Source organism: Leptosomus discolor, chromosome 24 (assembly GCF_034619465.1).
Source record: "Leptosomus discolor isolate bLepDis1 chromosome 24, bLepDis1.hap2, whole genome shotgun sequence".
NCBI lineage: Eukaryota > Metazoa > Chordata > Aves > Leptosomiformes > Leptosomidae > Leptosomus > Leptosomus discolor.
Window position 1 is genome coordinate 3854942 of NC_141414.1, and position 10271 is coordinate 3865212.

The following is a 10271-nucleotide window of genomic DNA, read 5'->3' on the forward strand; positions in this document are numbered from 1 at the left end:
TTCTTAATACCAACTAGATCACAGTATTAAAGTTAACTTTCTCTTAAACAGGCTCAATTAGCGTCCTTCAGACAAACATAAATTAATCCTGGGTTGCTCTGGAGGACGCGGAGTTTCCCCTTGATCGATTGCCAGCCCCGGCTCCAGAGAAACTCCTCGGAAAGCCGGGTCTGGCTTTTGGTCATCTGTGACGTTGCACCTGAGAGCTGGTGGCATCCTCGTGTCCTTAGCGGTCGGCCCTGCTCCATGCTGTGGGCACAGAGACGGGGCTCTGGATGTCACCACAGCCATGTATGACCATGCATGACCATTCATCCAGGACAACGTGTGACCACGCACAACCATGCATGACTACTCACCACCACACATGACCACACATGACCATGCATGACCATCTATGACTGCCCACAACTGTGGATGACCACACACAACCACTGGCCGCCGTGCACGACCGTGCACAACCATGGATGACCATGCGTGACTATGTATGACCCCATATGACCATGCATGGCTGTGAAATGCCCACACACCACCACCACACATGCAGCCACCCCGCTGCAGCTATTCCCTCACCCCCCCCAGCTACAGGGATTCCCTTGTTGAGTTGATGTTTTGGCTGGGCAAGGCCAAGGACGTTTTGTCTCTCAGGAACATGTTTCTTGGCCCCCACCGCCCTACAGCATCTTGCCATTGCAGGGTGACGTATCAGTGGAGAAGGACCTTCTCCTGCATGGTTTGATCCTGCTACCTGCTCTTTTCCTTTGATGCCCTTTGTTCTGAGAAGGGCCAGAAGGCAGTCTTTCCCTCATCTCCTTCTCCGGGAAAAAACAGGTGAAAAAAGGATGAAGATTCAGCAGGAGGTCAAAGGAATCTGGGGTGAAAATCGCTATCTTTTGGGAAGCTGCTGAAGGGCTTTCAGAACAGCAGGAACCCACATGGATCCCCCAGGGAACAAGGATAGCAGAAACCCGGTGAATTCAGCTTGAATTGGTGGTGGCGTTTGCCCGTTTTGATAAAAGCAACACACAGAACTGCTTGAGCCTTCGTCTTCAGTTGCCTCCAGTGCAGAAACCTGCAGGAAAAGGAGGGGGGGGGAAGATTTGCAGGCAGGGAAACTGAGGCATGGAAGATTTGATGGCCTTTTTGCGGTGCAGCACCCATCCCAGCCCCAAAGCCATTGAGCAAGGGGCTGAAAGCCTTGAAAGTCACCCAGTCTGGAGCAGGATTTCCCTTTGGGATTCACCCAGCTCCGAGGCCGTATCCTACTCTACATCACCCAACGAAGCAGTGTGTGTGGGGGAGGCAATGAGGGGCTAAAAGGCCCTGGCCACGGGAGGATGCGGTGCCTGGGTCCCCGTGGCATGTCAGGAGGGCAGGGAGCGAGGGACCCCAACCCAGCCGCAGACAGAGGGATGAACCAGAGAGCAGGCAGGAGGAAGCGCGGGGCGGCCGGAGGCGGGGGGGCTGCCCAGTCTGACACCGGGTCACGGAGCCGGGAGCGTTGCGAGGTGCCGAAGGGATCAATAGCAATTCTAATATCATACGAGTCAATTTTGACCTGTCATGGGCAGCTCGGCAGGCTGACTCCGGAGCTGCAGGACCTGATAAATGGGCTCTCAAAACCATATTTATAGCAAGAAAAAGCTCATAAAATTGAAACAAGGGCAGAGCGCAGGGAGGAGGCTGCAGCCCGGCCGTTACGCTGACCGCGGGAGGGGAAAGGTGGGATACAGGGTGCGAAGGGGGGGGGTGGGAAGCTGCCCACCCTGGGGGGCTGCTTAGGGGTTGTGATTTGGTGCCGGAGGGGTTGCAGGTGGACCTGCAGCCCCACGGGGCAGGGGAGCACCAAGGGATATCGCAGGTGGGGGCCGGGGGTGAGCAGAAGGGGGGACAGGGCTGTGTGCGGGGAGGGTTGGGGGCTGACCCCAGCAAACTTTGCCACCCCCAGCCTTTTGCAAGCCCCCATCAGCCACGAGCACCCCAGGGACACGGCGGCTGCAGGGGGCAGAGAGCTCTGGGTCCGGCCCAAGTCTCGCAGTGGGTTCCTGACCCATTTCTGTGGGAGGCACATGGGGAAGGCACCTTCCCCCCCTTATTGCCCCCAGGGCAAGTAGGACCTGCAGCTGCTGGTCCCTGCTTCCCTCCTGGGGTGGCTGCCAGGACCGACGCTCCCCCCAAGAGCAAACCCTGCCCGGCATTTCCAGGAGCCGCAGTTTTCCTCCAGGCCTTGATGTGGAATGACATTTATGAAAAGAATTGGGAAAAAAAAAGAAGTGGAGGGAGATGGGCTTGTGCAGGGGCGAGGGGCAGAGGAAGTCCCTGCTCCGTCCACCAGTACCCAGCCGGGCAAAATGACATTGGCTTCTCCGTGTCCCAAAACCCTGTGTCCCCCGTCCCTGTCCCAGCCAGGAGGACACCCCAGGGTGGTCCCTCTTGGAGGGACATGGCCAGAAAAGACGTGAAGGGCCATGATCTCCCTGCAGTCCCCCTGCACTGATTCCTTCTTCAACCCTCTCCCCTTCCCTCATCCTCCTTCCCCCTGTTTCAAACCCCACCCGTTTCCCTTCTCCACCTCTTTTGGCACTTTCCCTCCTGTAAATCCTCCCTCAAAATATCGCTCCCAGTTAGCCAAGGGGGATGTATGGCTCCCAAATAGCCCTCCCAGGAGGGCTGAGCCCCGCTCAGCACCCTCAGGGGTGGGCAGGGTGGAGCAGGGGGAGGTGAGTACTCACTCCTCCATCCTCCCTGCGCTGCCCTGGCCCCCGTGGGTGCCCAAGGAAAACCAAATGGCCCTGGACGTGGGGCATCCCGACCATTTATTCCTGCGGAGTTAACTGGGCTGTTGGCCCAGCACAGTGGTTTCGTTGGGTCTGGAGCCCACCATGCCCGTGTGTTAGAGGTGTGATGAGTTGGCTGGTCTCAGCTCGAGTCCTCTGGGGGGCTCTGTGGGGGAAGGTTGGAGAGGACGAGGAAAAGGTGCTGAGAGAGGGTGTGAACATGAACAGGGCTTGAATTTGGGGCCCTAGTTCCCCCCATAGCTGGGACTGATGCCTCTCAGCTGGTGGTTGGCATTCTTGGGATGCTCCCGGCTGGCCCAGGTGGGTGTGCTGGGAAGGGATGGGTCTGGGGTTTTACTTCCCTCTAGAGAAACACGAGGGACAGGAGAACACCCACCTCCGGATTTCCCACTCTTCTTGCTGTTTCCTTCCTCCCCAGAGCATTTCTTCCCCTCCCTTGTGCAGCAAATACAACATCCCTGTAACACCGGGATCGATGTAACTGGAGTCAATCACCCCAAGAAGGACCCTGCTGGAAACCTATACCCTGTCCCCTGCCACTCCTTCCTCCTCTCCCTCCTCATCCTCCTCCCAGCAGCCTCATGCTCTCCTCCCGATCCCTCCCCAGGGGGCTGGCAGCAGCCTGGAGCAGCTTTATGCCCTCACTGGTCACCGGCTCCGGTTGTGTGACAGAGCAGCAACTCCCTGTGCTGCTGTTGCATGAACCGAGTCTGCCGGGTCTCAGCTCCAGCTGCTGTGGGCAGGGCGGGCTCCGGGTGAGGAGTGGGTGCATCCCCTGGGCTGGTGCCAAGGCTTGTGAATCCCGGGGAGCTGCTTTTGTATGCTGTGCCTCAGTTTCCCTTATGGCCCGGGAGGACAGCGCTTTCTTTCCTTATACCCCACATTTGGGGCAAGATTGGACTGTGCTGTGCCGGGACAAAGCACTCCCAGGAGCATCCCCAGGGAATTCCTGGTTTGGTGGCAGCACAGGGATCACTGTGAGCCGAAAGGTGATTCACCCGGGGATGGCCAGGATGGCTGCAGTGGGGTCTGGGCAGGTTTTACATTTACCAGCAGCTGACACCCAGCAGATCGAGGCCAGAATGAATAAAATAACACAAAAATCAGACGGATTTACGGGCGAGATGGCGATCGCCTCACTGCTGCCGCCTCGCTAGCCTGCTCCTGTCCGGGAGGAGGGCTGAGAGCTCACGTGGGCAGCAGCGATCGTGGGGAAGGAATCAACTGTTTGCTCAGGTTTTGCTTCAGGTTTTCTTCTAAAATGGGAAATTTTCCGCTTCAAATAGGAGAGGAGAAAGAAAAGATCAGTATGCTGAAACAGACAATTTCAGCCTTGCCTTCCTCCCTCCTTTCCTAGCGAATCCACTCATTTCTTTAAGAATTAGACCTTTGTGCATCTGGGAGTTTTTAAGTTAAAAGTTGCAACATTCCTCCCCAAAATATTTGTATATGGGGCTTTTTTTAATAATTCTCCATGGAAAATAATGGCTCTGACACCTCATTTCTCGTCGTGTGACTGAGTTTATCAAGCAGGTCAGTCTGCAGGGATCTTGGCAGGGATCTTTGCAACACCTTTGCCCTGGTGCCAGTGCTGCCCAGGAGCCTGAGCACAGCCCAGGGCTGCAAGAACACGTTTCTGCCTGCAGGCTCTGCACCAGGGAGGAGCTCACCCCACTGCCCACCTCCTCTGGAGAGAAACGGATGATGGAGGTCTTTGGAGGTGGCTCAGGTGTTGCTCTGATTGACCAGGGAAGGCTACAAGGAAGAAAAAACAGGGCAAGGAGAGATGCTTTTCCCAAGCTCCCTGCTCATAACTGCCAGGGAAAGGGTTTCCAAAAGGCAGATGTGAGCTGGGCAGCCTTTCGGGGTGAAGCAACATGGGGAGCAGGCTGTAGGACTGGACAGGAGCGTTTGGTCTCGCTCAGGGTATTTCTTGCATTTCAAAAGCCCTCTCAGGCCCTGGCTGCACAAGAGAAAAGGCCCCATGGGGCTCAAATACCACATTCTCTCTGGCAGAGGGAGCCCCAGAGCTCTGGTTTTCCCCTCTGGTGAGGATTTTAGGAAAGCATCTGAGCAAGGGCTGGGCCATCAGGACCTGATTTCCCCTCTCGCTTCTTGGCAGGTCCCTTGAGGGCCTGAGAGAGGCTGCTTGGCTGGGTGGGAATGTAGGACGGCCACCGCTCTCCCATGGGGCACCAAGAGCCTCTCACAGAAACCTGAGTCCCCCAAGAACTGCCAATGTGCAGGTACCAGCACCCCACCTTGTCCTGCTGTCCTCCCCTCCATATTGCTACTGCAGACACAACCCAAAGGCTCTCAGCAGCCCTGGTCCCATCTTCATCGTGCCCCATGTGCTCTCCTGATGGAGGGAGAGGTTATTAACTGAGGGAGGTTATTTCTAGACAGGACAGAAAGAAAGCAGGAGATACCAATTTGGAGCTGGTATCTGGAGAGCCATCACTATGGTGGGAGAAGAACCAATGACCAGCATCTCCTGGTCCTGAATGAAGCAGAACAGCTTCTGGATGTCCCTTAGTGCTGTGCTCATGGGGACTTTTGAGCATTTGCATGGTGGTGGTGTGCAGCTCCCTGTCACCAGTGACACTGGGTCCACCACCAGCTGCACCACCTCTTGCTTAAAGGGTCATTACCACCATCAGCCTGGTACCAAGACCCCAAGGACTCAGCACCGACTCAGCACCACAGCAGCAGCTCCTGTCCCCAGGGACGGACGTGAAAGGCCCAATGCAAAGAAAGACCAGGAAGAAACAGTTTCCTGCAGTGATGAGAAGCTGACTCCAAGCTCCTGAGATGTGGTGCTCCCACCACCTGGCTGTGGCACATTCCCTTGTGGATGAGACAGATGTGTCCCAGAGGTTCTGCTCCATCCCTTCCACCCTTGGCCACCTGGGAGAGCATCTCCTTCAATACAGACAAGCGCTCAAGCCTGGCCTGTTGGAGACAACCCAACCACGGACATCCTAGGCCTACATCCTCCATGTAGGCCCATTCTTAGGTCTCCATTGCCTCCATCGTTCATTACCCTTGGGACCCCCTGCGCCAATGGGCCTCTGGAGACCTGGGTCTGGTTGCGTGGAGAACCCACGCGTGGCAAACAACGATCAGCATTGGGAGAGGACACGTTCGCATCCAGCTGCTCTGCCAGCCGTTATCTGCGGGAGGCGCATCCGGAGGAAACAGGGAAGAGCTAAAGGGGACATCTGGCTGCTCGAACCCTTGGCCCCCATCTCCACGTACCAGGTGAAGATCCTGGCGTCCTCTTGACTGAAGCTAGGCAGAACGGCTGCATCTCCGGCCTTCCTATCTCCTTGCGAAGCGTGGCAGTTCCTGAATTGCCCGGCCGCGGCAGGCCCTAATGGCCCAGAGCTGATGTTTTATTGTCGGGTTTAAAAGTGTAATTAGTTCAAGTGTAAACAAAAAAACCTTGCTTAATTAAGAATTTTTAAACAGGGCAGAGAGAGATTCCGGAAACATTAATGAACCCCAGGCAAGCACCATAAAATTGATCGAGGGAAGAGAGACGGCGGGGGACGGGGGAGGGCTGGGATGGGGATGCGTGATGAGAGGGTATTACCGCAGAAATCGCCTTAAGTTTACTTTGGCCGCTTAATGCCGGAGTGCATTTGGAAGGCTGTGTTTATGGCGATGGGTCTCCATAGAAATACCTAATGATTTTTTATGCATTAATGGGAACGATGGACAGCGGTAATATATCGTTTAAGGAGACGGAGAGAATCCTTTTAAAGCTGACATGTTATAGATCAAGAGTGACGGGACGGGCCCTGGGTTGAGGTTCCCCGTGCCACGGCCTGTTGGGGCCCATGCCTTAACAAGGATCAAACGCCAGCCTGTACCTTTAAGCACAAATAAAATCAAAGCGCTGTTTTCCCACCACCCCATCCCTCCCTTCAGTGCTCTTTTTGGCTAGTGCCAAGAGAAGCTAAATATATCTGCCTTTCCCGTCTGCGGGCGATCGGCTGTGTGGATGGGAAGAGGGTCTGAGTGTTTCCCATCCAGACAGCTCCCAGGACCGAGTGGCCGATGTGTGTCTCCAGGTTGGTACATCCTCTGTAGGTTGAACCCTCTAGAGCAGGGCAAGGTGCCCAGAAGGTCCTTCTTCTTCCCATTGACTGGGAAGCAGCCAAAGGCTCCGTTGAGCTCTGCTCAAGGTCAACTGGCCTCTCCCTTGCTGGTTGGGTTGTTTGGCGTGAGGTGCTGGTGCAGGTTGGCAGAAGGAAGAGCCTTGAAGACTTTCTGTACGTGGGTGTACTCTTGAAAGTGACGGGCAGGAGAGCTGGAAGGGTCCAGAGTAAAACGAAGGAGAAAGAAAAGTGACCTTCTGGCTTGGGAAAGGTCATCCCTCTTATTCTACAAAGAGGGGCAAAGAGCACTCTGCTCAAGAAAGGAGTCCTGCTGTCCCTCTTGGGCCGAGAGCCCAGCTCAGAGCGAAGAGAAGCTGAAGGACTTTGAAGAGCAAGGCATGTTTTGGCTTTTCCCTTCCCGGCCCAGCAAAAGGCCCTAAGCATGTCTTGCCCAGTCCTCTAGAGCAGCCAGGTCCTGCAGAAGTTCAGCAATTTTCTGTGCTTCTGGTCCAAGTTCCCTTTGCCAGACCCCCATACCACAGGCATCATCTCTTGGAGTTCTGCAGGAATATCCACCTTGTTCTCCCCCAGACCTCTGTAACCATCATGTTTGGTGTCACCACTGGCCACCAAAATCCTCAAAGATAAATTTGCTCCTGCCTGGGAGCCCACCTTCAACCTTGCATGGTTTCTTTTGTCCTCTGCTTAATAGAGATGGAGAAGAAACCAGCCAGCACCCTGTCCTACTAGGCTTGCTGCTGACATCTTCCTTCTGGTGTACATGAACTCACTGCCTTCTACTCTTCTTCAAAGGCCACATCTTCTAAACATCTTAATCTTGTTCCTTCCCTCCATGGCTCTCCAGGTTATCTACATTTTCCTTGTAAATCTGGTGTCTAGCCCAGGTGAGCTCCAGTAGGGACCTCATGAAAGCTGAGTCAAACAAGAGAGTGACTGCCAGATCTGGCATTTTGCCTGGCCCCTGTGCACTCCCCAACCTGCTCAGGGCTTTTGCCCAAAAAGCAGGGCATTGAAGGCTCCATTGAGCACTCAGGACTAGCTCCTCACCTTGAGGGACAACGAGGGCCACCAGGTGACACCAGATGATCAATGTGATAGAAAACAAGTCCTCATTAGATGAGCCTCACTCAAACTTACTCATTCTCCCAACAGCTCTGGGAGGCACTATCCAGAGGTAGGAAAACTGAGGTTTGGGGAGTTTAGACCATGTCTACTGCTTAGGTGGATACCCCACCAGCCGTGTGGGACAGGCTGTGCTGCTGAGGCAGGGATGGCTCCTGCCAGCAGAAGGAGGTGGTGTTGCACTGAGAGGCAGTGGAAGAGAAGATCTGAGGTCAGCAGATTGTTGCCCGCGTGCTGTTTGGGTCTCGCTGGGGTATTTTCGACAGCAGTGCCTGGGTCTGGCAGGGGGTACAGTTAAGAGGACTGCTCCTTGCCTCTCACGCTCCTGCCCGCAGTGGGCAAGGAGGGACAATTTAGCGGTGCTGGCCCAGGGCGCTTTGCTGTTGCTGTCGTGCGAGGGTGCAGGCACACCTGCAGCAGCGACGGAGCCCACACCTTGCATTCAAAAGAGGATTTAGATATTCATGTAGGCACCAGGAGGTCCCTGCCACGCCGTCACCTCTCCTGTCCCGTCAGACCTTGCGGCACGCAAGTCATCCAGGGCCACGTGCCGGTACTGCACCCACCCGCAGGGCTTCCGAGGGGCAAGCTGGGCTCTGCGGGGCTTTGTCCTCCCACCTCCTCTTCCATCCTCTCCTCTCTGCCTCTTCCTTCATTATCTCTCTGCTCCTCCCACCCTCTCCCTGCCTCTCCTCCCTTCCCCTGGCTTTTGTTCCTTCTCTCCTCTTCCCCTCCCTCCTCCCAGAAGCCTTCCCCCATCTCCAATCCCTGCTCCGGCTGCCCAGCCTGTGTCAATTAAGTATCGATCCCCTGTTCTCTATCAGTGGTCAGCTGAGCTAACCAGTCCTGCTAGGTGCTTTTCACAGTGATGAATAATAACAATAATAATAAAGGGGTAGGGGGGGAGGCAGCTGCACTTCGTGCCTACAGCCCTTCACCTCTCCCTACCCCACGCACGCCCGCCCTCGCCCCCTCCACAGCTACAGGCAAAATCGATAGCGCGCCGAGTCAGGAATGGAATATTTTTATCCTCTAATTGGGAAATGTGCTTTGACAAAGCCCAAGGAGCAGGGAGGGGGCCGGGAGATACTGTACCGAGAGCCAGGGAAGGTGGCGGAGCTCGGCCAAAGCGGGGACGCCAGGGATTTTCTGCTGCAGCTGGTGACAGCTGGGAGGAGGTGATGGCGGTGGGGACTTTGTTGGGGCCCAGGGCATGGCTCTGGAGGACTGGGACAGTGTTGGTCCTGTGAAGGAGCCAGTCTTGACCCAGGGGATGTCAATGCAAGGATAAAAAGAGGACAAAAAAGCCCATTCTCCCCCTCAGATCCCTGCCACTGCTTTGCTATTGCAGTTGCAAGGAAGAAAGCATGTGCGCCACTCCCTGCCGGCATCCAGGGGCTCCACATCCCACGGCACGACGTGACACATGCTCTCGCCCAGGTCTGGTGGTGCTGAGCAGCATGGGACAGTTGTGCATGGGATGCCATAGTGAGGTGTCCCAGGAAGCCACCAGCCTTCCCTGGGTTATCCTTGGGGAGATCCTTATCCTGCAATACCCAAGGCAGCTCGTACTGATGTGCCTGCAGAGATGCAGGTTGGACTCTATGACCTTAAAGGTCTTTTTCAACCTAAACGATTCTGTGATTCTAACTGATCCTATAGGCACATGGGCAGCTATCCTGCCACGAGCCTCGTGCTGCAGCTCTACGTTTATCACAGCTACAAACATCTTCCTGTCTCCAACTGTGTGGGCCAGGTGAGTTGCACTGTCTTTAAAACACCCTTTTCTTCTGGTCAAACCAGCTACAAGTGGGTTCTCGGGCACCATTTCTCCAGACACCACATCTCCAGGCACCACTGGGTCTTCAGGCACCGTGAGCTGCATCCCAGTCTAAGACACAAGGGTGCAGCTCACCTGAGGTCAGCACAAGGGATGCCAGGGAAGGGCTACAACCCCGTACAGGGGGCAGCCAGGGTCTATCGCTGAGCCCTGGGGAGATGGATCGAGGCCCTGAGGAGCCTCAGCATGACTAAGGCGACCAGACAAGGCCATGGAGGGACACTAGGGTGCAACTCCCCATCCCAGGTCAGCCTCCCCCTATCAGACCCAGGCACTGGCCTTCCCCACCGATCCCATGCTGCTGCGTGGCTCCAGCCCAATCCCGGTCCTGTTTCTGACCTGTGATGCTTGCCTTCCTCACCAACCCTGTCCCACCACCCACCTCAG